The sequence below is a fragment of the Argopecten irradians genome, chromosome 1 (genome assembly GCF_041381155.1).
Source record: "Argopecten irradians isolate NY chromosome 1, Ai_NY, whole genome shotgun sequence".
Lineage (NCBI taxonomy): Eukaryota > Metazoa > Mollusca > Bivalvia > Pectinida > Pectinidae > Argopecten > Argopecten irradians.
In genome coordinates, this window is record NC_091134.1 from 23,708,781 (window position 1) to 23,736,165 (window position 27,385).

Consider the following 27,385-nt stretch of genomic DNA (forward strand, 5'->3'; position numbering starts at 1 on the left):
TTGTGTTTACAGTTACAGGTGTATTGCAATATACTTTATCAATGCTTTATTTAAAGATGTTATCTCAAACATTCCATCCATATATATCCGGAATGATAAATTTATAAGACTGTTTAAACAACGTCATTTTATGAAATAAAATATTTTATCCGTCTTCTGAATAAATTTGTAATTTCGTAAATGACATAAGTTTAATCTAGTTTAAAGATTACGTAACAACACAAAGAATAAATTTTAAAGAGTTGAGAAATGTTGAAATAAAACAATGTATTTTCACGTACCAACCACACAATAACCATATACAGAGGACATTCTTCAATGACATTAGGTGTTAAAAGGACATTAAAGAATTATAATTTAAATCAATTATATGAAGATAATACCAGAAAGAAAAAGGTTTCGGAGATGAAAATGGAACATGCTTTAACGCTCTAAAGTCATATATAATCTCTCTTGTGACTTCTTTTCCCTACGAGTAAACACACTTCCTGCAATTCAAATTGCACCGAATCGAAATTTGACACTCAAAACGGTATCTTAGCGACTAGAATAACAAATAACCGTTACTGTGAGATATCGTTTGTTGTGGTTTGGAAAAACATTCAAATCAAGACAAAATCCTTTCTTACACAATTTATTAAAAATAAATAAATGAATAGTTTTTTTCATTGTACATGTAATGCTGCATGCACGCAAACTACGTTTGATAGCTTCAACTTGCTGGCCCTAAGATATTGAATTTTATTTCTGGTAAGTCATGATACATCTTGAATTGTTCTCGGAAACACTACCAAAACAACATTTTTGTAGCGATTTGCCTTCTCCATAGTGAGAAACGATGAATAATTTATCTCTTTTTACTTTATTTCGACATATATCGTCAATTTTTTAAAATAGAGCGACAACTGCGGTTAATATGTCAATGTCCAAAATAACATTTTACATGAACATCAGCGAAAAGTTATTTTAATTTTTACTCGATTTACGTTGAAAGTGATACTGGTTATTTATCTTATTTTACAATGTATTCCATGTTTTTTTCATTCCGGGTTTTGCTGATGCAGCAAACGTATATTTAAACATTGAGTTATTATATGAAATACAATTAAATAAAGTAACAATTCTTGGCATGACAGACAATATAAAAAACATGGAAAAATATTCTGAATGAAATTGTGTTGGGGAAATAATATCATCTGCAATTTGCAATAAATATAAACATATTTAGGTATTGCAATGAAAAAGTCAAATATCGAGAGAGATCAGTAGAAAACATCAAATTTATCATTGTCGGACAAGCAGCTATCTGATCTTATTGTTACGTCATTAATTGGTAATGTTATTCATTTATTATCATTTACAAAAAAGTATTTAACAAACTAATTACTTCACATTAACACATGGATTCTGCTAACCTCGGCATAGTCAGCTACCCTTCAACATCACCAACATTCCGTTACTTAAAGATGTGTCAAAAATAGGAGCAGACGAAATAGTATTTTTCTTCAGTTATAAAAATGCTTACTTTGCACCATTACCACCATTGAAAAATATAAAAAATAATTAATTCCGTCCCGAAAAAAACTCATTGCACTATGTGCTATATGTCATGAAATAGTGATTGCGCATGTACCAAAAGCAAAATCAATGTAAATTATAAGAAAAATTATTATTTGTCTTAATTAGACATATATATACACGATTAAACACCAAATGAAGAGTATCGTTTATGCTCTGTCGGCGGTAAGTATCGTTAAGGGAAATCACTAGCTAAATATTTTCCATAGAAAAACATTACAAGATTATTTTCATAGCTTATACTTGCCTATAGGGATATTTAAGTATTAAGTCATTGAACTGGGGCATGCTTAAAAAGAAATATATATGAAAACATCAATAATTTGCCTTGAAATCTGTCTTGAGTGAAGAATTAATCATAACGCTACATGGTCTTGTATTAATTATTCAAATATCAGTATTGGAATATAAATATCTGATATTAATATTTAATAGGTTTCTGAGAGAATTATGGTTTAGTATTGCCACTGATGAATCTGAAAGCTGATCATGAAAGCAAACTACTGGGCTTTTCCCTTCTCATAATGACATATTGTATTCAAAGGTCAAAAGAGTGGTTCCTAATCGCATAAACTTTAATGTGTAAAGCAATAAATGCTTGTTTCATAAATGTCAAAAGAGATATTTTCGTATATGAATGTGGATCGGTGTTCGCACTCATCAAAGGAGGTAATGCGTGACAAATTATCGTATTGTAACCTCCCATGTGACCATCTACTGATGTCACAGTCCATCCTATTTATTTCGATCAGGCATGGTAGGTATTATCTACATATCGTGTGGTGTTCACCTCCATACCATAGATACTAGTCGAATCAGATACAAAACACTGGGAAGTCCATTTGTTGTATACGTAGTCATGTTACCTTTTTTGTGTAAAACATTGATACCGATAACAGAAGTATTTAATCATGCTGAATTAATAAAAATAAAACAAATTATGCAAATTGTACAGGGATTACAAAATTCATCCTGCATAAACTATAAAAAAGGAAATACCATTAATATCAGGGAAATCCACTGTGAATGAAACATACAAACCTTTTATTTCACTTAGATCTGTAACTGTACTGATAAATGCTTAGAAATGACACTTTAACCCGATTTCCAGATTTTTCGAGAAGAGTACTGATATCAACGACATCAAAACAAAATTCGAATCACTAATAAGTACCTTACTTGATTCATTCGTTCAAAATTGATTCATATTCTCGTTTTAAGTACAAATCGGTAAGTTATATTCATAATCTCACTGGCTATACGGTATTTGGAAACAAAAATGACATTGCTAGCCCACATGCATTGTTGCTACAGTTCATTCACACAGCGTTATAAGATGGTTTTATTTCAAAAGCATATAAAAGGATTTCTCTACTGATTTATCTCTGTGCGTTCGATTAATGAATTAAGTGTGAAAGAATGTTTTAGAGGTGTTGAATTGAACACAAGATATCGACAAGCAGCTTTGTGGGTTTAATGCTATTACCAGGTAAAAAAAACAGCCTCGTAGAGCACATTGGAAAATATCTGCTGTCTGACCAGTGTTTCCCTCTGTAGCATAGGTTTCACTATTCAAAGCAAAGACGAGCGAAATACATGGAAAGCTTTATTATCGAGAGCGATGAATGGGTGTCATAATGCAAGTTATTTATAAAATGTGAAGTGATCTTTGATAGACGTCTATAGGCTCAGAGGAAGTCAAGTATTCTAAGAAAATGAACATGTTGGGGCACGTCCATGCATTTTGCCAGCAAAAAGAATTTTATGTCCATTGCTTGTTAAAAGATCAATAATAAGTATAATATATATAAATATATAGATGCCTCTGCCCACTAGAACGAGTCTTCGATGATATATTGTGCTTTTAAAAACTGATTTGCACCTAATTTCTAGCGATTTCAGGCGTAGCAGCAAGTACAGGTCTTGTAAAGGCAAATCTCACAATTGCGTCTTTGATAAAACATTTTCATTAACAGCTTTAATGTCCTACACCTCAACAACATATACAAAGACGATAAAGGCTTATTTTCCGTTCTGAGGGAGTTTTAATCGTTAAGAAAAGGAAACTTTTCAGATAATATTTAATAGTAGAGACCAGGTTACAAGCGGTTCGTATCTCTCAAAAGAGTCTGCTTTAAGTAAGAGGTAAAAACAGGGAGGCACTAAATTAACGACCTACGGGAAACCTGCATTCAATTCCCTATATTACCGGAACGCAAGTATCATAAAGTCATTACTTCATCGACGAATTCTCTATAGACAGTTCAAAGAAAAGCACACGCCTCTGAAAATCCAATTTTCCCTACGATGACCGTAAAATTAACTTCAATTAAAGTATTGATTAATACGTAATAGCTATGGAAGTAAGATAAGTGTGCAATTTAAGTCTTCAATAAATTGACTTCTATCACATTTAGGTGGAATTAAATGCAACTATAAAACAGGGAGATAGACTTCGAACTAGGAAAATATAAATTAATAGATTAATTCTTCAGGGAGACTGTTGACTACATACAAATGTAATTAATACCAATCATGACAATTATTTTATCATCGTTGCTTGATATGTCTGTTTGTTTTAGGTACCAGGTTGAGCGCTGGCCTCTGAGAGGAAGGCTCTGGGCTCTGGCCCCTCGCCGAGACACATTATAGTCTATAAAAGTGTTAGTGGTTAACGTTGTTTCTGCCCCTGCTTAGCGCACAGCATACAGTGAGTGGGAAGACTGGTTCGACCATTGTCAGTATAAAATGATCGGGTGGGGTGTGTTGCTTGCTGTCTTTGGCGGTATGCTTAAGTGATATAACACTATAAAAAGGACAAGAGTTCCACTATACAAACATGAATATACCGCAGTCTCTCAAAACACGTACTTCTCACGTCATATCCGCAACACATGGGAGGACGGTGATTAAATCAAATAAACAAAAATTCAGGGACATTGCAATCTAGGCTCTAAGATCATCGTTATCAGTGTTATATAAGTGATGTATCTTCAATAAATTTCAGTTAATTTCATGTAAAAAGTGAGGCGTTTGTAAATATCTATAATACTAATTTTGTCTTCCTGTAAAAGTAGGATCGTTTTGTAGTGCTGTCTCACTGAAGCTGAATATTGGTTGCTTAATGTTCTATTACCAAGTGCTGTTTAAAGTGTTTTATAAGAGCGGCATTTTACATGTATGTAATAAGCCTTTGTAACAGGAGAAAAGAAAATGTAGCGGCCAGACCGAGATTCGAACCCGGGACCCTCCGAACACTAACCGAGTGCTCCACCGCTGAGCTACCTGATCAACGATGATCGATCCAGTTCAATCCCGCTACACTCCTCCCTCCTTTCTCGAAGTCATCGCCCTCGAAGACATACGAGACCCTTCCAAACACCACCACCTCGGGTTATTTAGTTGGGCGTCAATTCTGTAACAGGAGACGAGAAAATGTAGCGGCCAGACCGGGATTCGAACCCGGAACCCTTCGAACACTAGCCGAGTGCTCTACCGTTGAGCTACCTGGTCACCGATGATCGACCCAGTCCAATCCCGCTACACTTTGTTAGGAAAATTCGTGTGTGTTTAGGGAGTTTCGCGATATATGGTGTGTCTCTTTGCGCTGGTGGGAATATCACCCATAGTGCTACCTCGTCCTGGAATTTGTCTGCAAAGAAATGTTTTGTTTTACATTATCCAAAGTTGCAAATTACTTTTTAATAGCAACTAAAAGCATGTGACTATTATACGCAAACAAACTATAACCAAGTGTAACTTCTATTTAGTTTTTAGTCACTATCATCATTTATCATTAATATAAAAGTATCAATATTAGCTGTGTGGAGGTATCGTAGGACCAGTATTTTACCTATAGTATCAACTGCTTAACTGGCACTCCTTTAATTCTGCGTAATTTTGGATCTGTTAAGGTTACATCTATCTACTCATTACTTGTTTTGGTATTGATGACAACAGGAATGGACACGTTGCGAAAAGATTCACCTATTCATTAATGATTTGTTAGGTTACAAAAGAAAATTAATTGTTATAAAGGAGAATATGTGTTGATTTTATGACAAAGAGTAAACGTTTGTTGTCAACATATATATACTACATATACTTTATGTGCTTTAGGTTTTGTTGGAAACTGATCATAGTGAAATCCGTGTTTGTCTTCAAGTCCCGCTGCAGTCGTCCACTCCCGGGGGCACGTACGTATCCCGTGTTATGAATTAGCTTTGCCATTGTCGGTGACAGAAGATGTATAATTCTATCTTTGATGTAAATTGATCCAAAATAATCGCACAACTACAGGATGTTTGCTCTAATCTCGCGTGATAATCCAGTTTATATTTATGCAAACAATAATCGACCAACCCCTTCCCGCTCTCTGCACATGTACAGCGTGTTTCCACGGCTACCTTCGCTCTGGTCAGGTACGAAACTAATTAATACAAAACTAATAAAAATGGAATCCCGAATGATGAACGCATTTGCCTCAAGGTGCAATTGGGATGGATATGGAAGTCAAATATGTACACAATTAACCTTTACCATGGTCTGCTCGTTTTCATTGAACATGTGCTTTAGTTTAGTAATAACTATTTTGTATGAATGTATTGTTTTGTTACTGACAACAGTATGATATATGATTTATTGGTATAAGAAGAATAGTGTTCATTAACGAGACAGTTGCTACGTTCGGTGAACTATAACTTAACGTTTATCAGTTGTATTTTGCTATAAAGACACGATAAAATCCTTTGAATGCCACTCATATACGTGGTTATCGTGTTATAAAAACAATAATTATTGTATCTCGAAAATTGAGCGCTGGGATATTTGACGCGGACGTCAAATGCGTTGTCCGATAATAAACAACTAACGTTATAGTTTTTTATCAGCTCTAGTTGTTTTTCAAGGGGAACATTGGTTTTTCTGATAGCCAAAGACCTTAAGAAACTGCTTTATATAGGACGCAACAAACCAAAGGATATAAATTAACACAATAATCCTGCAAACATTTCTTTGTATGTAACGCGTCAATTTGAAGATAATGTTATTTGTCGCCTTATGAAATAATTTACATTGTAGCACGATCAAAGGACAAATATATATCTTATGTTGTTCGAAAACTGGCAATTATATAAGAATAATGGTATAAACATGTTATTTCTGTTTTTAATCATAGACATGTTAGGGATATTCATTGTATGCAATTATATTTACCAAAAGTTACCTTTAAACAATATTGCCAAGGGTCAATATATTCCATTTTGTATTTTATGCTATGCTTTTAACCTGTAAGCGTTTTAGATTCAATCCATTTACCATTCATGTAATTAACACTCGGCAATTTGAATCACAGTTTACGTGACAATATCCTGTAAGACATTTTAACTACGGCTCGTTTGGTTTACTTTGTATACTTTAACAACCAGGGGCTTTCAAAGTTGTGAAAGTGGATAAAAGACGAAGTGCGACGAAAGTTACCCATCATCCCAGGATCCCGAAATCGAAGGATATTGTTAGAATGAAAATATAGTGTAACCCCTCAAAAAGAACTCGGCCAACGCACGTATAACAAGTATAGGCCGCGCGGCCTTGAGCCCTCTTGTTCCATCAGAGGTGCCAAATTGTGTCTACACCTAAGGGGAAAGAAAGCTTCTTTAATTATCATTACGACATTACGTCATCAAACATTAATACATATAGGTAAAACGAAACTGTGAAGATCAGAGATTGTTGAGAGAAAATAAGAAATCAATAAGAGTATAAATTGTTGCCAATTATATATATCAATGAAAACAATTTGATGTTTCTGGAGCAAAAAACAACATGTGCACATGCCAGTTTCGGGCTAAAATTATGTAATTGGCAGTTATTTGCATGATTGCCAAGAATATTCCGAGGCATCGCTTAATTTTATGTTGTAAACTGGAAAATCGGACTTTAGAAAGGATATTGACTTTTAAACATTTACCGTGAGCTATGATCATTTCATGACCTTCTGCTATTTACTTTTATTACATAATTCGCCTGACATCCAGGAGACCTGGAGCGATTTTTATTGGGTGAAATGTCATTGTAACGTCAGACAGAAACAATAAAATAGTTAAAAATAACTTTGACTGGTTTCATAAAATCTCATATGAAATGAACACTCATGTAAGATCCTATATAATGTAAGATCCTATATGTATCAGGACACGTCAGTGAAACGTATAGGACATATAACACTGACAACCAAACATGGTCGATTGCGTTAAGACGTACCAAGCAGGTTACTTCATTTTTATTCACACTCCCACTACTATGTATCTTTATATTGAACTTTGTTTTCAATTCGCGAATAAAGAATTCAAAATAACCAACAAATATCATTTAAATAATCAACGTACTTGGTGATTAAAAGATCCACATCACATCTAAAATTGTTTCCTTTTCCTAACCCCCCTCAGAAATAACGTTTATCTAAATTCTATATCATTCCATGACTTCAATCCAGACGATAACTATAATTCAGATGACCATGTTACCATTGTATGTAACAGGTTCTTTACACGGGGAAAATATTTTGAAGTTGTCGTGAGAAATCATTCTATACAAGAAGACACAACATGAATATACCGCAGTCTCCAAAAACACGCACCTCGCACAACATACACGCAACACACTGCATACATGGGAGACCGTCCTTACATGACCATAGCTGTTAACAGGACGTTAATAAATCAAACAAACAAACAAACAAACAAAAAGAAATCTTTCTATTTAAAACAAAGTAAATATTTTTCTCGCAATGAGACCGCGAAACAAAGATACATTACAATTTGATCTAATTGAAACGTGTATCAACCGCTGTCTTTCAAGTTCATAGACTGTCTTTTATTGAAATATTGGTATTTACGTTGTTTGTAAAATTTTGATATGACTCCTATTTGACTTACCGGTATTTGGGATCAACTATAACAAACTATGTAATGCCACATTGTTTAGCACCTACACAGCTCTCGGTTGACGGTAGTCCAGGTGGTATTAGGAAAGTATTTATCTTATCGTTAAGTAAACTGTTGTATTAGCGGTAGTTCTGAAGATATTGACCCCATATTTAATATAACGTCATTTCCCCTTCATTCCGGTCCTATATCTATTTATAGGGAGTAGTGAGAATGCCATACCAACGTAAGCAGGAACAGGATGTTAGGGGTGCTATCTCCCAACGACCATTGGTCTAGATTCTGTCATTCATGAAATGTCACTAAGGGACTACATTTTTTTTACTATTAAATCAAACAATTAAGCTGAAATGCGCTACAGATAAACAACCATTACAAAGTAGTATTAAAACTGACTATAACAGGAATGAGTTTTGCATTTTACATGTGTAGGTAGTAGCGTATGGCGATATAAATATACTCTCTATTATAAAAGGCCACTAAAATTGTGATCTTTTTTCCTAACTGACTTTCGTCTTCCTACATTTTAGTCTCCCTTTACACCGCCTCATAAGTGGCCTTGTGCTATATGTTCGCCACTGCTAGGAAGCATCTATATATATTCTATCCCCCTGGTCACAATAGGGTGAACTGAGTTTTTCTTTGACTTTGGCGGCACGCTGCAGTGAGATACCAGAGTATAACGCTATAAATAAAAAATGATATCAGTCTCACATTACTTAAAGCCGACACACTATATACCGACAAACCTAAACTGTGTTAGAGAAGGAAAAAATACAATGAATGGCATTAGTTTTTTAGTGTGTATTGATTAAAAGTATCTAAGAATATTCGGTAGAGTGCATTTTAAATTGAATATTACTAGCTGTTCAGTCTCGACACTCCATGACATCAGAAAAGCTATTCTGAGTCTACCACAAAGACTATGTCAATAGATAAGTTTATTCACCGACTTTCAACACAAATAGAAGTTTACACAATAATTCAACGCAAACGTAAGTAGATTTATTGATAGATTTTTTTTAATCTATGGATAAAAAGTTGATACAAAACATCAAGATACTGTTGAATTCAGATAAAAGGCAAGTCATTCGATTAACTCTCGAAGCTCGAAGGAACTTTAAATGTATTCGCTTAAATATTGTTTCATTCATATATCGTCTGTAAATAAATGAATGTTTGGTTTAGGTTGGCTAGAGTAGTGTGTCGATTCCGTCTCTGCTCATCCACTATAAAGATGGGCTTGTTATTCTAAATTGCCGACGTCATGATAACTGATTTACGCATGCGTTGCTTCCTTTATCGACTTGAGCACAGTAAGAGTTCTTCCTCTTTTGAATGACTTATTTTCCGCCTAATTTTCCAACTTTCGTACTGTCTCTTAACAAGATGAATAGTTATTGTTGATCCAGGGCTATATACGATGCTTTATTGTTAAAAGTGTATAATAAGGACACTTGCTGAATGATCCTCAGATGAAAATACGGACAAAGTAGAACAATCTGTGATATATCACTACAGCCGATACGAGAGCAGTTTTAAGGACAAATGTCCATTATACAATTCAGACATCGTCTTAAGAATTCATTATTACGTTTGCATGTCCGAAAAATATATTTACAAAAGATGGTCAATGTCAGTGGACACGAAGACCAAGATTTTTTATATTTATTTAGGCCAAAGATAATTGAATTGCTGCAAAGTAAACTTGTTCACTGTCCGTATTGATCGTACGAAGAGACTTTGTAATGTAATTCTGCAGTTGCAAGCGTCGATGGTGCCGGCGGGCTGGATTTTACACATCAAATAAACACCATTGTCTAGTCATTGTAAAAGTTGTGATTAACAGTGTCTCGTCAGATGTTCATGTTTTCTATTAGCGGATTTTAGTTTGTATGAAAAAATAATCTGCTTCCAACGTTGTTTCTATTTGAAGACTTCTAAATTTTGACTTTTTAGTGTTATAATTCTTTCGATATTTTTTGCGTTAAGTGTTTTTCTTATTGAATGACTTGCTGACCATTTTAATGTTTGACTCTTATTTGAAAAAACTTTATTTGCTATTATTATGTATTTCTGTTTATAATTATTTTCTATTTGATAAGTATGGTCGTTTAAAACGTTGTTCTGCGTGAAGGTCTTAGAATGCTGCCACAGTTGCATGATTGTAGGCGACCAAATTTGATGCCATATTTAAGGATTAACCTCTTACTTTGTTTAGTTTAAGAGATGATAAACCCAATGGAGCACGAGGCAAATTGCGTCTCGCATTTACGTACAATTTACCGAATGCTCCATTGGGTTTATCGTCTCATAAACTAAACAAAGTTAATCCTTAAAGATGCTCCACCGCTACCAAATGGTATTTTTTCACTATCAAAAACAGGAGCAGACGATTTAGTATTTTTCTTCTGTTGCAAAAGTTACTTACTTTACACCATTACCACCATTGAAAAGTTTGAGCTTCTAATTTTACTTCAAGTTAAAAATATGAAAAATAATTAATTGCATCCCGAAAAATTTCTGTGGCACTATATTCCAAATGAAGTACTGATTGCGCATGCACCAAAGGCGAAATGAATTATTTTATATTATTTTTTGTGTTAATTAGGCTTATATATACATGATTAAACACGAATTATTGTTCGAATGATGGATATCATTTATGCTCTGTCGGTGGTGGAGCATCTTTAAATTTACAATATTTTCTTTAAACAATAAAATCAACCAGAACATCAGATATTCATTTACCGTGTGCAATACGCCGTCAAAATTATACTGCCGTTAGATATATGTTTGACTTTAACCGTGTAACAGCTATTCAGATAAAGCGCGCCGTTGACTGACAGCTTCATCCGCCCTTTCTTTCTAAGACGTCGCAAAAAATAGTTCTTCTATTTCAGTTATTTTATTCAGGTCAAATAGATATAACATAATTAAAGAATTAAATCTGCTTTATTGTATGTCTCCGATTGTCCCTTACATGTTATTTGTAAACATTGACACGTGATTTTGTGGAATGTCCAAAAAAGTCCGCCAATGTTAACATGTATCCATACGCACCGAATCAGGTCACGTTCTGCACTCAAGTTATTGGAAAATAAACAGATCTGCTCCAACTTATTTTATCGATACAGAAACAGTGACGATTGTAAATATTTTAAAAAAGCTCTAGTGCTCTACCATATTCTAAGGACGATCTCTCAATGAGTGTGTGTGGATGGCTGTATTTGTGGGAGACTGCTGCAAGTTAGAGTTGTGTCTTACAATAAAATGAAACTACCAGTGAAGTATTGAAATGTGTACGGCTCTTATAACCCTTTTTAGTGACAATGCCTCTTGTATACGCCTCACTCGGCTATAACTGAGAACACAAACGAATGTTGTAACAAGTGCCAAGGAAATGGTGCTTGCAGTTGATATCATGTTTACAAATATGGCATATATGGAGGCATTCCAATTAATACCAATGTACATATTCGATGTAATAATGTCCTCTGAACATAGTTGTAATACTATTTTCTAAGAGAAATATATCTGCTACAACTGTTTTCTAAGAGAAAAATATCTGCATGTCTTCCCCAAATACCGTGGTTGAACTAATCTTCGTTTCATCTTCAAAATAAATGAATATAATAGGAATATTTGTAATGAATGAAATCCCGTCCAATATGCCATATTTGCATGATATAATTTACAACCACCGTTTGCATGACAAGTTTTAAAATTACTTGTTAAAATTGTTCTTGCTATAGACACTAGTAAACATATAGTGGCATGATTATTTGGTGACAGAAATATAAACCAAACCCTTTGGACTTGCTAAACTGTAATGTACAATTTGCAAATTTTGCCAAATTGTACAAGCAACACAGCAATCCATGAGTAATACCCAAGGTTAGGTTTGATGCATGCTCACGTTTTATAGCTTAGTTATGTTCAAATATTACTAGTTTAAAAGGGTCTATGACCTTAAGAGCAAGATATCAGACAATACAGGTCAAACTATTTCAAGGTGTTTTGACGCATTACGATGGCGTATCGAAGGTTTCACGGGCCTAAATATAGCAAATCAGAAAGACAAAAATTAAAATAGCTTTCAAAAACTAACAATTGATGCAGTGGCCTGATAAATTGATCAAATTGATAAATTTTTGATCCTGGATAGTTTCAAAAGAATTTAAAATGATCTCGATAGCGGTGGGAGTTCATGCCCTCTGAATTTTGGTGTCGACGGCCTTGATAAAACCAAAATAATTCTAACAATACACTTGGGAGTGGCTTTAATATTATGCACGCTCGCATTGACTGTATTGACCAAAGACTTTAAATAGAAGGCAATTTAGACTGATTTACATGACTTCTTGTTCAAGAAGCCAACAATGAAAATGTCAGTGCTCTGCTCTGCTCGAAAAGGGCATTGCTATCTCTAGTTATTAAAAAGCATATTTTGTATTCGACATAGAGCAACATCCACACGATAAGAAGATAATGAAAAGTAAAAATTAACAGTTATAGACATACTGTAGCCATGTCATTTAGTATTTTTCATCACCCTTAGCCTCGAGTGGAGCATTTTGTCCCTTTATTTGATATCGTAAAAGGCGACTAAATTTAGGATCTTATTTTTTCTCTTCTTTCTAATGTCCCCCTTGTTACCCTCACTTTGGGCTTTAGGTTGCAGCACTCGCCTCCATGAAGAAGCCTCATGTTGCAGTATATGTTTACTTAGCTGTAAGTATGAATAATACCTTTTGTCAGTATAATGTGTGCTGTGTTCTTGGGTATCTCTGTGGCCAGCTGTAGTGATTGGTAGAATTTTATAAAAGACAAGAGTTCTACTATTAGAAGAAGACACAACACGAACACACAGCCTCCAAAACCATACAGACACCCACAGACGCATCACACATACAGGGTGTAATATTAGTTAATTTAGCTGTTTACAGGATGTTTATCAAATTAACCAACAAACAAATCAATCACCGTTTTATCTAATATTAGATTTAATTTTGTTATATGGATTAGATATCATTTCCAGTGAGAAATGACGAATGGTGACATTGCTTAAATATCATACACATTTAACCCTCTTAAATGGAAAATAAAACCAGATCCGCCGGAAATGTAAACCTTCCTCCATTCTGCCAAACTCGGGTGTCGAATCGAAATTTGTCACTCAAATCTCGTTAAGGATGTGATTCCTGATGCATGCATCAACCACAAGACAGGACAACGGAACCATAAAACTCAGAAATCATATCGAAAGACAATAGGAATTATAAGAGATAATATTAGCAATTCCTATACATGTTTATCATACGGTCTTCGTAAAACTGCATCTCTGAATTGTTCTTTAAATTTGATATGACTATTTAAAGATGTAGTTAGTAAATTGATCTCTTGGATGGTTAAGTTTTAATTTTTTAGTGGCTGATATCATTTAAAGCCGCCGTCTCCATGTACGCAGTATGATGCATGTAGGGATTTAGTCGGTAATTGGGAGTCGTTGAAACGGCGACTCCAATTGGAGTATAAAGGGTTTAAAGACTTTCATACCAAAATTGGTTATCGTAAAGATACTGTTACATGTATAACCATCAGACTTCAGTAAGATTTGTCATGATCACCAGAGGACTATCATTGTATTTAAATGTTGTCTGTACTTTACCAGAGAGAAGCCCACTTCATTACAGCGATTTACGTTTTAAATGGTCAAGTAAATCAATAAGCTCCATAAAGGTACTGACTAACAGCATTAAGTGTCTGGTGTGAATGAAATAAAGATTACTGGAATATTTCTGTCGGGATTATCTACCTTTCTGTCTAACAGGTAGCGCCATAGAATGTCATTTTTACTCATTCTGGAGTCTGTTTTATATATGCTTTTGCCTTCTAAATGCAATTTCAAACTTGAATTAGTTGTATATATGCCGGCACTTGCACGTTTAATGTCGCCAAAATGAAATACATTTTTATTTGAGAAAATATTCTGTGTTTATGTGGATGAACATTGTAAAGCATTACCTACATCCAAACTCTGTAATCCCCTTCCTATGTCGGCCAGATCCATGAACTAAACACATAGTATATTTTAGACAAGAACCTTTACATGTATTTTTATATATTTTAAAAATGTATTTTGATTAAAACCGTGTAGATTTGAATGAAACTAAGCAAACATTATGAAAATTGATACTTGGAATGTAGAACTTTCATTTTCTTTGTCAAAAACATAATTGAGCTTTGATGTTTTCGACATAAAACAAATACATGTGTCCGTATTAAGTTCATCTGCCTTGTCTGTGTATCACCTCTTTCGAATCGCTTTATTTTAAACTCCTTATGGCGCTTTAAAGATTCTGAAAGCAATTTTCTGTATATAGCGTTGGTGATGGTGTATCTAATCTATAATCTTTAGTAATGTTAGACATTGGCGATGGTTGGACTATAGCCATTACTTAGGAACCATTGTTGGTAGAATAAGATCAGTTTGCCTGTGGGAAGTGTTTTATGATTAGATTTTAATGTTAGTTATTTTTATTCCGTTTTAAAACGCGGGGTTTTTTATCAACCCTGTATTTGTAGACTGTTATAACAGTGCTTTATCAGAATATATTACCAATGTCTACCATTACTAATTAGTCACAAACATAGATGGCAGAGCCAGGGCTCCATATCCATCATGATAGAACACGTGCTGGTCAACTCGTCTTGTACTATTGACAGCGTAGTTTGTCATAGCCTTCGTTGGCCCAAACAAGTCTTGTTTCGCTCGATTGGAGCCAATGAAGACAAATTGTGTTGATACAAACGACGTAATATGGTATCAATGTTGTACTTTTATCGAAGTAGGGAAATTTATTGCGTTTATCATAACCACGTTTTCGTATGGATGGATGAATGTCATTATTTCAGAAAACGTAGTGACAAGACACTTGGTCAAGCTTCGTCTGTTCATCCTCCACAGAACCAACAAATTTGATGAATGTATTTATACATTGTATATATATACTGTCAGTAATACTATAACTCCTGTACGTGTCCGTAGGATCGATAAAGACATGACATTATAATATCCTTGCGGTAAATAATGATACTGTCCATGAAGTAAAAATTAACAGAAGTTGTGTCAGCGACGTCGGGCACAACCGTGACAGTTGTCGCACGAGACCAATAAAGCAGCGCGAGGCCTCAGCGAGCTGCAGCTACGCTAGTCCTAAGGGCGTGACAAATTGTCCTACGCTTGAGAACCGCCAACCCCATCCCTATCTATATTTTATCACAGTGAACAGAAAATGTCGTCAAGAATGTCTGTTCCCATTACTGGCCCGAGAGAAGCCAATTAAAACCTAAACCCTGATGGTGTATCGTCATACAGTATATTTAGTAGCAACAAACGTAAGAATTGTAAGATACGCATACAGGCAAAATCATTTCAACGAACATGGCAATTTTGTCAAAATGTATATATGGGTTAAGCAATATATATATATATATGAAATAAGCGAGCACTTGATTGCATAACATTTTATCGGCAAGGTGAGTGTGTGTATACATTTGAATAATTGCATTGGTACCTGCAATCATTACTTTTAAACATTAAAAATATCCCTTGCGAGATAGTATATATGACATCACGAATGTTCATGACTGATTTATGAATTTTTAAGATTATTAGCAGATTGTTGTTCATGGAAATATTCATCAGATAACCCTCATGAACCCTTTTGAAGTTTTACGAATCTATGAAACAATATTTCTTTTCTATCAAATCCGTCTTTATTCGACCACAACTGTTGTTTAAAATGAAACAAACTAAAAGGAAACAACTGCAAGCAAACGAACTGCCAAAAGACTTGGCATGTAAACATGAATAACATAACTTTATTATGATTTGATGTTGTAGTCAACAAACTTAACAACAAGTAGTATACGGTAACAACATATGACTGTTCTCACGGATTATCTCCTCTCTCACGAGTTCTCTTCTCTCTCCTATGGGGTTAGGTATAATTCTAACAAATCATTTATTGCATTTGGTAATATCTATTTGTTATGGTGCATTTTTATCGGTTTAAACATAATAACTAGAAAATTGATTACCAGGATAGATATACATATATTTTTGATACAATATATATAACGAAACGCAATATAAACGTGTTGTTTTCTGGAAAACAACGGCATGCAACTGAATAGTTAAGAGCATGTAAATGGAAATTAAATCATATAATGAAACAGGAAGGTCGAGCTTCTGACGTTATCCCTAGGAAAGCCGCAAGAGCACATATATTTAGTGTCATTGCTAAGGAAGAGAAAAAGACTGCATCGTGCGGAAAATGCGAAGAACTAATTAATTGCATGTTTGGATAACAATACAGACACCTCAAGGGATCAGGGTGACCTTTGAAAACACATTTAGAGTGTAAAAGGTTGTGTTCCGGCGAGTAGGAAGTTCTTTATATTAATTTATCCAATCACTCCATCCCATGACCCTTCGTTTACAAAGGTTACTTTGTTCAGTGTCTTGATAAGTGTCTCGTCTATAGTAACTTCAGTTTTTTTGGTGTCTTAATCTTGCTATCTGACACGTGTGCGACCTGCAATCTCTAGGCTGTCCTTTATGTTTCCAAAATTCACCTGTGGGGTGACTGGCTCGCCCGTTGTCAGTTTAATGTGACCGGTTGGCGTGTGTTGCTTGGTGTTTCCAGCGGGGTGTTTCAGTGATAAAGCACTATAAAAAGAGCTAGAGTTCCACTATACAAGACGACACAACACGAACATACCACAGTCTTCCAAAACACGCACCTCGCACTTCACACATGCAGCACACCGCATACGTGGGAGGCCGTCCTTACATAAACCTGGCTATTAATAGTACTTTAATTAATTAACAAAGAGGGAAACAAATTGTCCTCTAATACGCTCCAAATTATTAACTGAAATATGCACTGTGATAAGCCAATGCGGACATTAGATTGCTACGCCGCTGCTGCCGCTGACATTAGTATCGTCGGCGAAGATCTGGTCCTTTCTCCTTTCTCCGGGCTCAATTCATTCATTTTCAGTTGTGAGCCAAGCATGTTCTGGGGGCCTTGCTACGTGATGAACATCAGAATATAGAGCAGAAAACAATAACCTAGAGACGTTTCCAACACTCTTGTATCCCGACAGTGAATTGGGGGTGCACATGATTACCATCAATAGCAGGATGTCAATCTTCTTCGTAGTTAAGGTACCAAGTGCTAATCAGCGATACTTTGCTAATTGCTAATGTTGTATGACACTCGACAGGCTAATGCATGTCCTCGATTTTTCCCAGAGGCCAAGTGGCGCTGCGTAGGGTTGTTGCCATCTTAAGACCAGGTTCCAATTGACAGATCGTCAGGTGTAATATAGCCATGCCTCGTGCCCGCAAACGCACGCGCACCTATTCAATATTGGTCTGAGCAAACGAAGCATACTCAATACAAAATGCAGAGTCACGTGCGGTTTGATTGATAACTGGTGATCTTTCAATTTAGGTCAGAAGATAGTTTGTTCCTTGGTCAGTTTAGAAATGAGCGCCAAGACCCAATGATTCAAACCTGGTTGTACGCTTTTTTATGAAGTTTTGAAAGGGACGTTGGTCGTCAGCCATCAGATTATTGTTCCTTTTTTTACCAATCCGTGATCTTGCCTAACAGCTCCTCATGTCTTCTCCGTCTCGTATTGGTACACTTCAGCTCCTCATGTCTTCTCCGCCTCGTATTGGTACACTTCTGTGTATGACAGCAACTGTTATATCTATTCTTCATAAAATATAATGTAGCTTTGACGACACGGTGGCACTGCAAGTAGGGCGTTAGAATTGTACCTGCTGCCCCTATTGCATGATCGTAAAAGTCGACCCAAATTTTGAATCATATATTCTTCCTAACGTCTTTCTCGATACCACCTCACTTTTGGCCTTTGTTGAGCGCTCGCCCCTGTGGAAAGTCTATAAAAGTGCTAGTTTCTCCTCCTGTTTAACGCTCAGAGTTAAGGGAGTGGAACGACTGGTTCGCCAGTTGCCCGTATAATGTGACCGGGTGGAGTGTGTTGCTTGGTGTCTTTGGTGGCATGCTTCAGTGATATAACACTATAAAAAGGGCAACAGTTCCACTATACAAGAAGACACAACACGAACATACCGCAGTCTCCCAAGACACATACATCGCACTACACACGCGTTACACACCGCATACATGGGAGCTCGTCCTTACATGACTCTGGCTGTTAATAGGGCGTTAATTAATTAAACAAACAAACGGTGGTCGAGTCATTAAATTGTCTCGATATCTAATTATAAGGCTTCCATCTCGCGAATACGAATCACATCTTAGGCAGATGGCGGGTACTGCTCGCAATTCAAATTGCAATATCCCGTCATTTGCGGAAATCCGTGGATAACTGCGGATAAGTTGGACAGAAAATGAATGTGTATTAGTATAAAGCACTTGTTGAGTCTGTTCATAAGGCGTATGCCATCCACAACAAAACTTGTGTGCAGTTCAAAAATCCCGGAGACGAAGTACGAGCCTTTGTGGACATTTGCGAACGTGTGTTAATTGATTTCGGCCGATGCTTGCAAGCATGATTCATGTATAAAGCGGATGTACATGTATATCGACTATAAACCAAATGCAATAGTGTGCGAAATTCATACGCAATTCTTCCTAAACGCGGGATCGGGCCTTAGAAGCTAGAATAGGTCCATATAAGTTTATAGTAATTCCATGAGGCTAGCTATTCACTTTCACGAACGTATCGTCCCCGGAGAACAGTCGTTTTATTTCTTAAAGCGCTATATTGTTTATAATGTACCGTGTTCTGTTTTTATGGAGAAGAGGACACTTACTATACGTATAATCTAGGAATGATTCGTCGTTCAATAGTTTGCGCACTGTAACTGATGCTGAAGAAAGCCAATTTGTATAGGACAGGGATCTCTTTGATACGGTACATGTATATCAACTCTTTGATCCTATCGTTCTTTCCTAATGATCTGATATTATCAATGGAGAAGATAGTTTCCAGAATGAATGTGGCTTTACATACCTAGAGATTATAGGTTCTCTATATTCATCAAATTGAAAAAGAAGGGAATCGAACATACATTTTAAACGATGTCACGTTGATAAGGTGTCGACTTTATAAAAATATAAATCATGATTAAACATAAGTTGTTCATAGTTGCGATTCTTATTATTAAAAACTTTGGTTTGTTTGGGGATGGTTTGGCCGCAAAACCGTTCAGAAATAAATGGGTTTACCAAGAAAATATTTCATATCGCAGTATTTCTCTAATGAGAAGATAGTATGCTGTTTTTCAGCATGCTTATGACCCCTTTAACATACAATGATCGATCGTCGCTCGCGCATCCATCCATCAAAATAAATGCAACATCCGGTTTATCATACACTGACTTCCTGTTTTGCCAACTGTAACTTCCGGGTGTTCACAAGCGTGCGTGCGTTTCTAGGGTTGCCACTATATTATCTGCTTTTCTTTATCAGCGGAGTAAACCAGACTTAATTACTAAAGCTACGATACAAATATTTCATTGGATCAGTTCTCGGCTGTAGACGTACAATATGTATTCTTTGTATTTCATTAGTGTCAGGGGCTCTTTGAGACAAGTTGGAGTACAATGTATGGATACTATCAATCCGATAAAACGATTAAATATGGTGTATCCGCTGTAACAAAAGAGAGCGAATGAAAACATGTAGTTTTCCATACCGCATGCTTGTAACAAAAATTGTCCTTACACCAGGTCGTGGTCGCTACATTGTACATGTCGTCAGAAAAGACAACGGAGAAGTTTCCAATTGTACAAATGTTTGTTTATTCCAAGGGGAAATAATGTCACCCCTCCTTTTTTCATTATATGTTAATGGCTGTTAAATGATTTTTAACAAAAGGATGTCTGTCTATAGAGTTACAAAATATTAATCTGCTTCTTAATTATGTATGCTGACGACGTAGTGTTATTGTCTTAAACTCCCGAGGAATTACAAAAAAATGCTAGATTCTCGTATAATATATACAGATAAATGGTATCTTTACTGTTAATACATCTTAAACAAAGGAGATGATTTTCCGAAACAGAGGTAGGTTAAAAAATGAAGATAAATAGTTTTTTAGTGGGAATGTCTTTGAAACGGTAGAGGAATTTAACAACCGTGGGGTTTTACTGAACTTTAATGGGAAATTTAGGAAAGCGCAACAAAAATTGCCTAATTGTGTCGGTGGACATGTGAGTATGGCGAGGATGCATGGGGTTTTGTATTGACGAGAGTGTGGACTTCGTGTATTGTGTTTGTATATGTCTGTTTCAAACCGATGAGCCGAAAGGCTCAAGGTACTAGAAGAATTGAATTGTTGGAAAGACAATAGGTTTAACACAAACGCATGCAAAATTCTGCATGAATTGCATTTTTTTTTTCAATTTAATATCGCTCTCTGCCTTCTTCTCGCTTCACATCTGCTTCGCCATGCCTACATGTACCACGTGATGCCTGCTGACGTATATTCCTATCTCGCGCTATAATTCCATGATGAGGAGTGCTTAGACAATGCTACTGAACAATTAATCGTTCGACATCATGATAACGGGCCGTGTGACTAATGAGAGAATGAAAGCGGTACGGAACACGGAAAGCCACTTATTGCGTAATGTTAAACCTACAAATTCTTGTCAACCCTATTTTAGACGTCGACCAAATATTCAAATTCAGATGAAGTTAATCAAACGGTGAATCAGGACGTATAGCTGATGCCAGTAAGTGATATTAAGGAAGTGAGTTTACAGCCGATTACCTTACTTTAAAGGACTCGCAACAATTCTTCATCTCTAAATTAGTTTCGTTACTGCTGCGGTAACCTTGGATCTAAATACAACAGCCAAAGGTTAAAATTCAGAAATCAGTAAAAACTGTGTTTAGTGTAACAGATTTGTGTTGAATTTAACACCAGATAACACTACAAAGCCAGTTTCTTTCTCTTAGTGTTTGCCTCATTTGACAATACATTACGTATTATCTTTCTAAAGCCTTTAACAACTTGACACCATGACATCATAATTAAGCTCACGATGAAATGTTCTGCCATTTTCCCATCGTCCGAGTCACAAAGTTGATTGCACCACCAAAGTATAGCGTAGTACCTTGGGATCTCCGACGATGATATATCCCACAAATTTATAACTTATACATGTACTTGAGTATAAAGGACACATAATGTCCTTTAAAGATAGTTATCCTTTATACAGAGGTAAATTATAGTAATTGACACCAATAGAGAGTTAACTATTTGGTTCTCGATATGTATCCCCTATATAAAGTCATATACCAATACAAGTTAGACCAAAGTGATACGAGTTGACAATAGCGATACGAGTTATGCGTTAGATTATAGCGATACGAGTTATGAGTTAGACCATAGGAATATAAGTTATGAGTAAGAACATAGGAATATGAGTTAGAACATAGCGATACGATTAATGAGTTAGAACATAGCGATTCGAGTTATGAGTTAGAACATAGCGATATGAGCTATGAACTAGAACATAGCGTTATGAGTTATGAGTTACACCTCAGGGTTATGAGTTACACCATAGGAATATGGGTTTAGAACATAGCGATACGAGGTATGAGTAAGAACATAGCGTTATGAGTTAGAACATAGCGATATGACTTATGAGTTACACCATAGGAATATGAGTTATGAGTTACACCATAGGAATATGAGTTAGACCATAGTGATTCGAGTTATGAGTTAGACCGTAGTGATACGAGTTGACAATAGCGATACGAGTTATGCGTTAGACCATAGCGATACGAGTTATGAGTTAGACCATAGCGAAACGAGTTATGCGTTAGACCATAGCGATGCGAGTTATGATTTAGACCATAGCGATACGAGTTAGACCATAGCGATACGAGTTAGACCATAGCGATATGAGATATGAGTTAGACCATAGCGATACGAGTTATGAGTTAGACCATAGCGAATATAGAGTAATGATTAGACATAGGAATATGAGTTAGAACAAGCGATGACGAGTTAGACATAGCGATACGAGTTATGAGTTATGAGAACATAGCGATATGAGAACGATATGAGAACTAGAACATAGCGATATGAGTTATGAGTTACACCATAGGGTATAGTTACACCATAGGAATATGGGTTAGAACATAGCGATACGAGGTATGAGTAAGAACATAGCGTTATGAGTTACGAACATAATACGAATATGAGTTAGAGTTACACCATAGCGAGTTATAGCGAGCTATGAGTTTAGAAACCATAGTGATACGAGTTATGAGTTAGAACATAGCGATATGAGTTACCAGTTGTCCAATACACGAATTATGAAGATTGTGTAAGTTAGAGAAAATGAATTATCTAATCTGTGACAGACTAATGTATAAAAGTAAAACTTATATCGTTAAAAAAGTTCACATACACTTTCATTAGTCCTATATAAAACCTTTAAATAGGCGACCCCCTAGCTGCAATATTGTAGCTCAAAAGACTTTTAGACTGAAAATGGTGTCTTCTTTAGAGCTACAATTAGTTCCCTATTACTTCAAAACCTTCAAAAAGTATGAAAAAAACTGTGCACGAGTGATTTTCGGATGGCAGTGCTCCATACGATATACATAGGGACCAATTCGTACCCGGCCTAAAGGCATAGTAGGCCGAATCGGGTACGTATATTCGTTCTAGGCGGCCCCCATACCCCCATCCTTTTCTTTGCTTCGTGCATCTATGAATAGATATTCAGATTTTAGGCAGTGCAATTCTGTAACTTTATATTCAAAATATGACATTAGACTTCAAAAATAATAAACGAACTTTTTTTACATGGCTTCAATTATTTTTTGGAAAAAGTGTACATTTATTCGAGGGCTTCTGGGGGCCTAGGCGGCCCCCACCCAGACCCCCGCCCTTCTTCGCTTTATGTCCATATTAAATATTAAGATTTTTGATATTGCAATTCTGTAAGTAAAAATAATAAATCAAAACTTCAAATAAAAAAATATGACACTTGACACGAAAACCATAAATAAACATCCTTAAATGGCTTCAATTATTTTCTGGAAAATGTGTTCATGAAATCCTCAGAATGCAGGATTTTGCACCATTTATTCGAGAGCTTCTGGGGGCCTAGGCGGCCCCCAGACCCTCGCCTGATTTGCTTTGTCCCACGCCCCCTCTAACCTCAAAAACCTAAATCCGCCCCTGGTTAAGGTGTGTTGATAGGGAGTTATAGTCTATCTCAGAATTGTTCTCAGTGCAAGATCACGGTAAATCTCAGGTAAATTTACTCACCTGGTAGGTGATCAGCAAATCAGTAACGGTTATTGTCAAGATGCTGCAGAATGATGTATAAAAGTATAAAACAGAGGCATACTTCAGAAAAAATCATACTTGCCATGATATTTGAATTGAACGTTGAATTATCAACTTGACTTGTACATGTATTTGTAGCACTTTATTGGTCTTAGTCTTAAGCTATACATTTTTGTGCTATTTCTCAATCTTTATAAGTGTAAATATCTAATAGAAATACTATACTAGATCATTCAATTTCATCATTTTCTTATACTTTCTGACTTATTTTAGTTTTCAGATTTAGATTAATATACATACTTTGTAAAACATCTGTACTAGAATTGTCGAATTTACAGTTTATTATTGATCTATACTTGACTGTTATTTTTTCAGTTTTCAAGGATGAGAATCTTCCTCTTTAATTCAGAGGATTTCTTCTGATTGGGCAATATTTAAAAGAAACAAATAATGTCAGATATAATCTGAAATCTCATAAAATTGACCCTTTTTTAAACACTTAGTGGACAGATTTCTCTTATAAGTCAAGATGTTTCCACCCTTTGTTGATAGGATCGATCACTATTTCCATCCATTTTCTGTGATATAAGGAAGGCTTTTGATCGAGTAAGGCATTGTATGATTGGTTTGAAGCCTACTTATCTGACAGAAAACAACTCCTATTCATAAACGGATATCATTTAATCCAATGAAAAACCGATAAATGCTTGAGTACTGCAAGGTTCAGTACTTCGTCTTTTCTTTTCCTATTGTTTATAAATGACTTAACAGAGATTAAGGACTTAAGCCATACAAGTTAATGATTTACAAGGTTTATAGTTGACCATAGCATTATGAGTTAGAACATAGGAATATGAGTTATGAGTTACATCATAGGAATATGGGTTAGATATAGCGATACGGAGGTATGAGTAAGAACATAGCGTTATGAGTTAGAACATAGCGATATGACTTATGATGTTACACCATAGGAATATGAGTTTATGAGTTACCATAGAATATGAAGTAATGAGTTAGACCATAGCGATACGAGTTATGAGTTAGACACAGCGATCTCGTAGTTATAAGAGTTATACCATAGTGATACGGAGTTATGAGTTAGAACATAGCGATATTAGTTACACCATAGAAATATCAGTTATACCATAGCGATACGAGTTATGAGTTAGACCATAGCGATACGATTTAAGAGTTAGACAATAGCGAGAAGAGTTATGAATTAGACCATAGCAGATACGATTAAGACTTAAGAACATACAAGTTATGAGTTAGACATTGCATTTATTAGGTTAGAACATAGGAATATGAGTTAAGAGTTACACCATAAGGAATAATGAAGTGAGACCATAGCCAATACGTAGTAATGAGTTAGACCATAAGCGATACGAGGTATGAGTAAGAACATATCGATACGAGTTATGCTGTTATACCATAGTGATACGAGTTATGAGTTAGAACATAGCGATATGAGTTACACCATAGGAATAGGCGATGAGAGTTATGAGTTAGACCATAGCAGATACCAGTTATGAGTTAGACCATAGTGGATACGATTTAGAGTGTTAGACCATAGTGATACAAGTTATGAGTTAGACAATAGCGAGAAGAGTTTATGAAGTTAGACCATAGCGAAGAAGAGTTAGACTAAAGCCATACAAGTTATGAGTTAGACGTATAGCGATATGAGTTAGAGATAAGAATATGAGTTATGAGTTAGACCATAGTGTTATGAGTTAGAACATAGCGATACGAGTTATGAGTTTGACATTAGCCGATAGGAGTTTTGAGTTTAGAACATAGCGATACGAGTTATAGTTAGCCACATAGGTTGATAGTTAGAACAATAGCGATACGAGTTTATGAGTAGGAATATAACGATATGAGGTTATGAGTTAGACATAGGAACATGAGGTATGAGTTAGAACATAGCGATACGAGTTATGAGTTAGAACATGAGCGATATGAGTTATGATAGGAACATAGCGAGTTAGACCACGGAACGGATATGAGTTAGACTATAGCACAATATGAGTTATGAGTTACACCATAGCGATACGAGTTTATATGTTAGACCAAAGCGATACGTGTTTAGAGTAGTATGAGTTATGACCTTAGACCAAAGCAATACGAGTTATGGAAGTTAGACCATAGCGATACGAGTTATGAGTTTAGAACATAGCGATACGAGTTATGAGTTAGAACATAGCGATTATGAGTTAGTATGAGTTACACCATAGCGATATGAGTTATGAGTTAGCTATACCATTTAGAGTTAGAATATGATTACAAGTTATGAGTTACACCATAGGAAGTTATGAGTTAGACCATAGTGATACGAGTTATGAGTTAGACCGTAGTGATACGAGTTGACAATAGCGATACGAGTTTATGCGTTAGACCATAGCGATACGAGTTATGAGTTAGACCATAGCGAAACGAGTTATGCGTTAGACCATAGCGATGCGAGTTATGATTTAGACCATAGCGATACGAGTTAGACCATAGCGATACGAGTTAGACCATAGCGATATGAGATATGAGTTAGACCATAGCGATACGAGTTATGAGTTAGACCATAGGAATATAAGTAATGAATTAGAACATAGGAATATGAGTTAGAACAGAGCGATACGAGTAATGAGTTAGAACATAGCGATACGAGTAATGAGTTAGAACAAAGCGATATGAGCTATGAACTAGAACATAGCGATATGAGTTATGAGTTACACCATAGGGTTATGAGTTACACCATAGGAATATGGGTTAGAACATAGCGATACGAGTATGAGTAGAAACATAGCGTTATGAGTTACGACATAAGAATATGAGTTATGAGTTACACCATAGGAAGTTATGAGTTAGACCATAGCGATTCGAGTTAAGAGTTATACCATAGTGATACGAGTTATGAGTTAGAACATAGCGATATGAGTTACACCATAGGAATATGAGTTATACCATAGCGATACGAGTTATGAGTTAGACCATAGCGATACGATTTAAGAGTTAGACAATAGCGAGAAGAGTTATGAGTTAGACCATAGCGATACGATTAAGACTAAAGCCATACAAATTATGAGTTAGACCATAGCATTATGAGTTAGAACATAGGAAATATGAGTTATGAGTTACACCATAGGAATATGATATGGAGTAGACCATAGATTATATAGCGATATGAGTTACACATAGGAATATGGTATAAGAGAGTTAGACCATAGCGTACGATTTAAGAGAACAATAGCGTTATGAGTTAGACATAGCGATACGATTAAAGCCATACAAATTATGAGTTAGACCATAGCATATGAGTTAGAACATAGGAATATGAGTTATGAGTTACACCTAGCGATACGAGTAGTAAAACATAGCGTTATGAGTTAGAACATAGCGATATGACTATGAGTCCATATGAGTTATGATTACACCATAGGAATATGAGTAATGAGTTAGACCATAGCGATACAAGTTATGA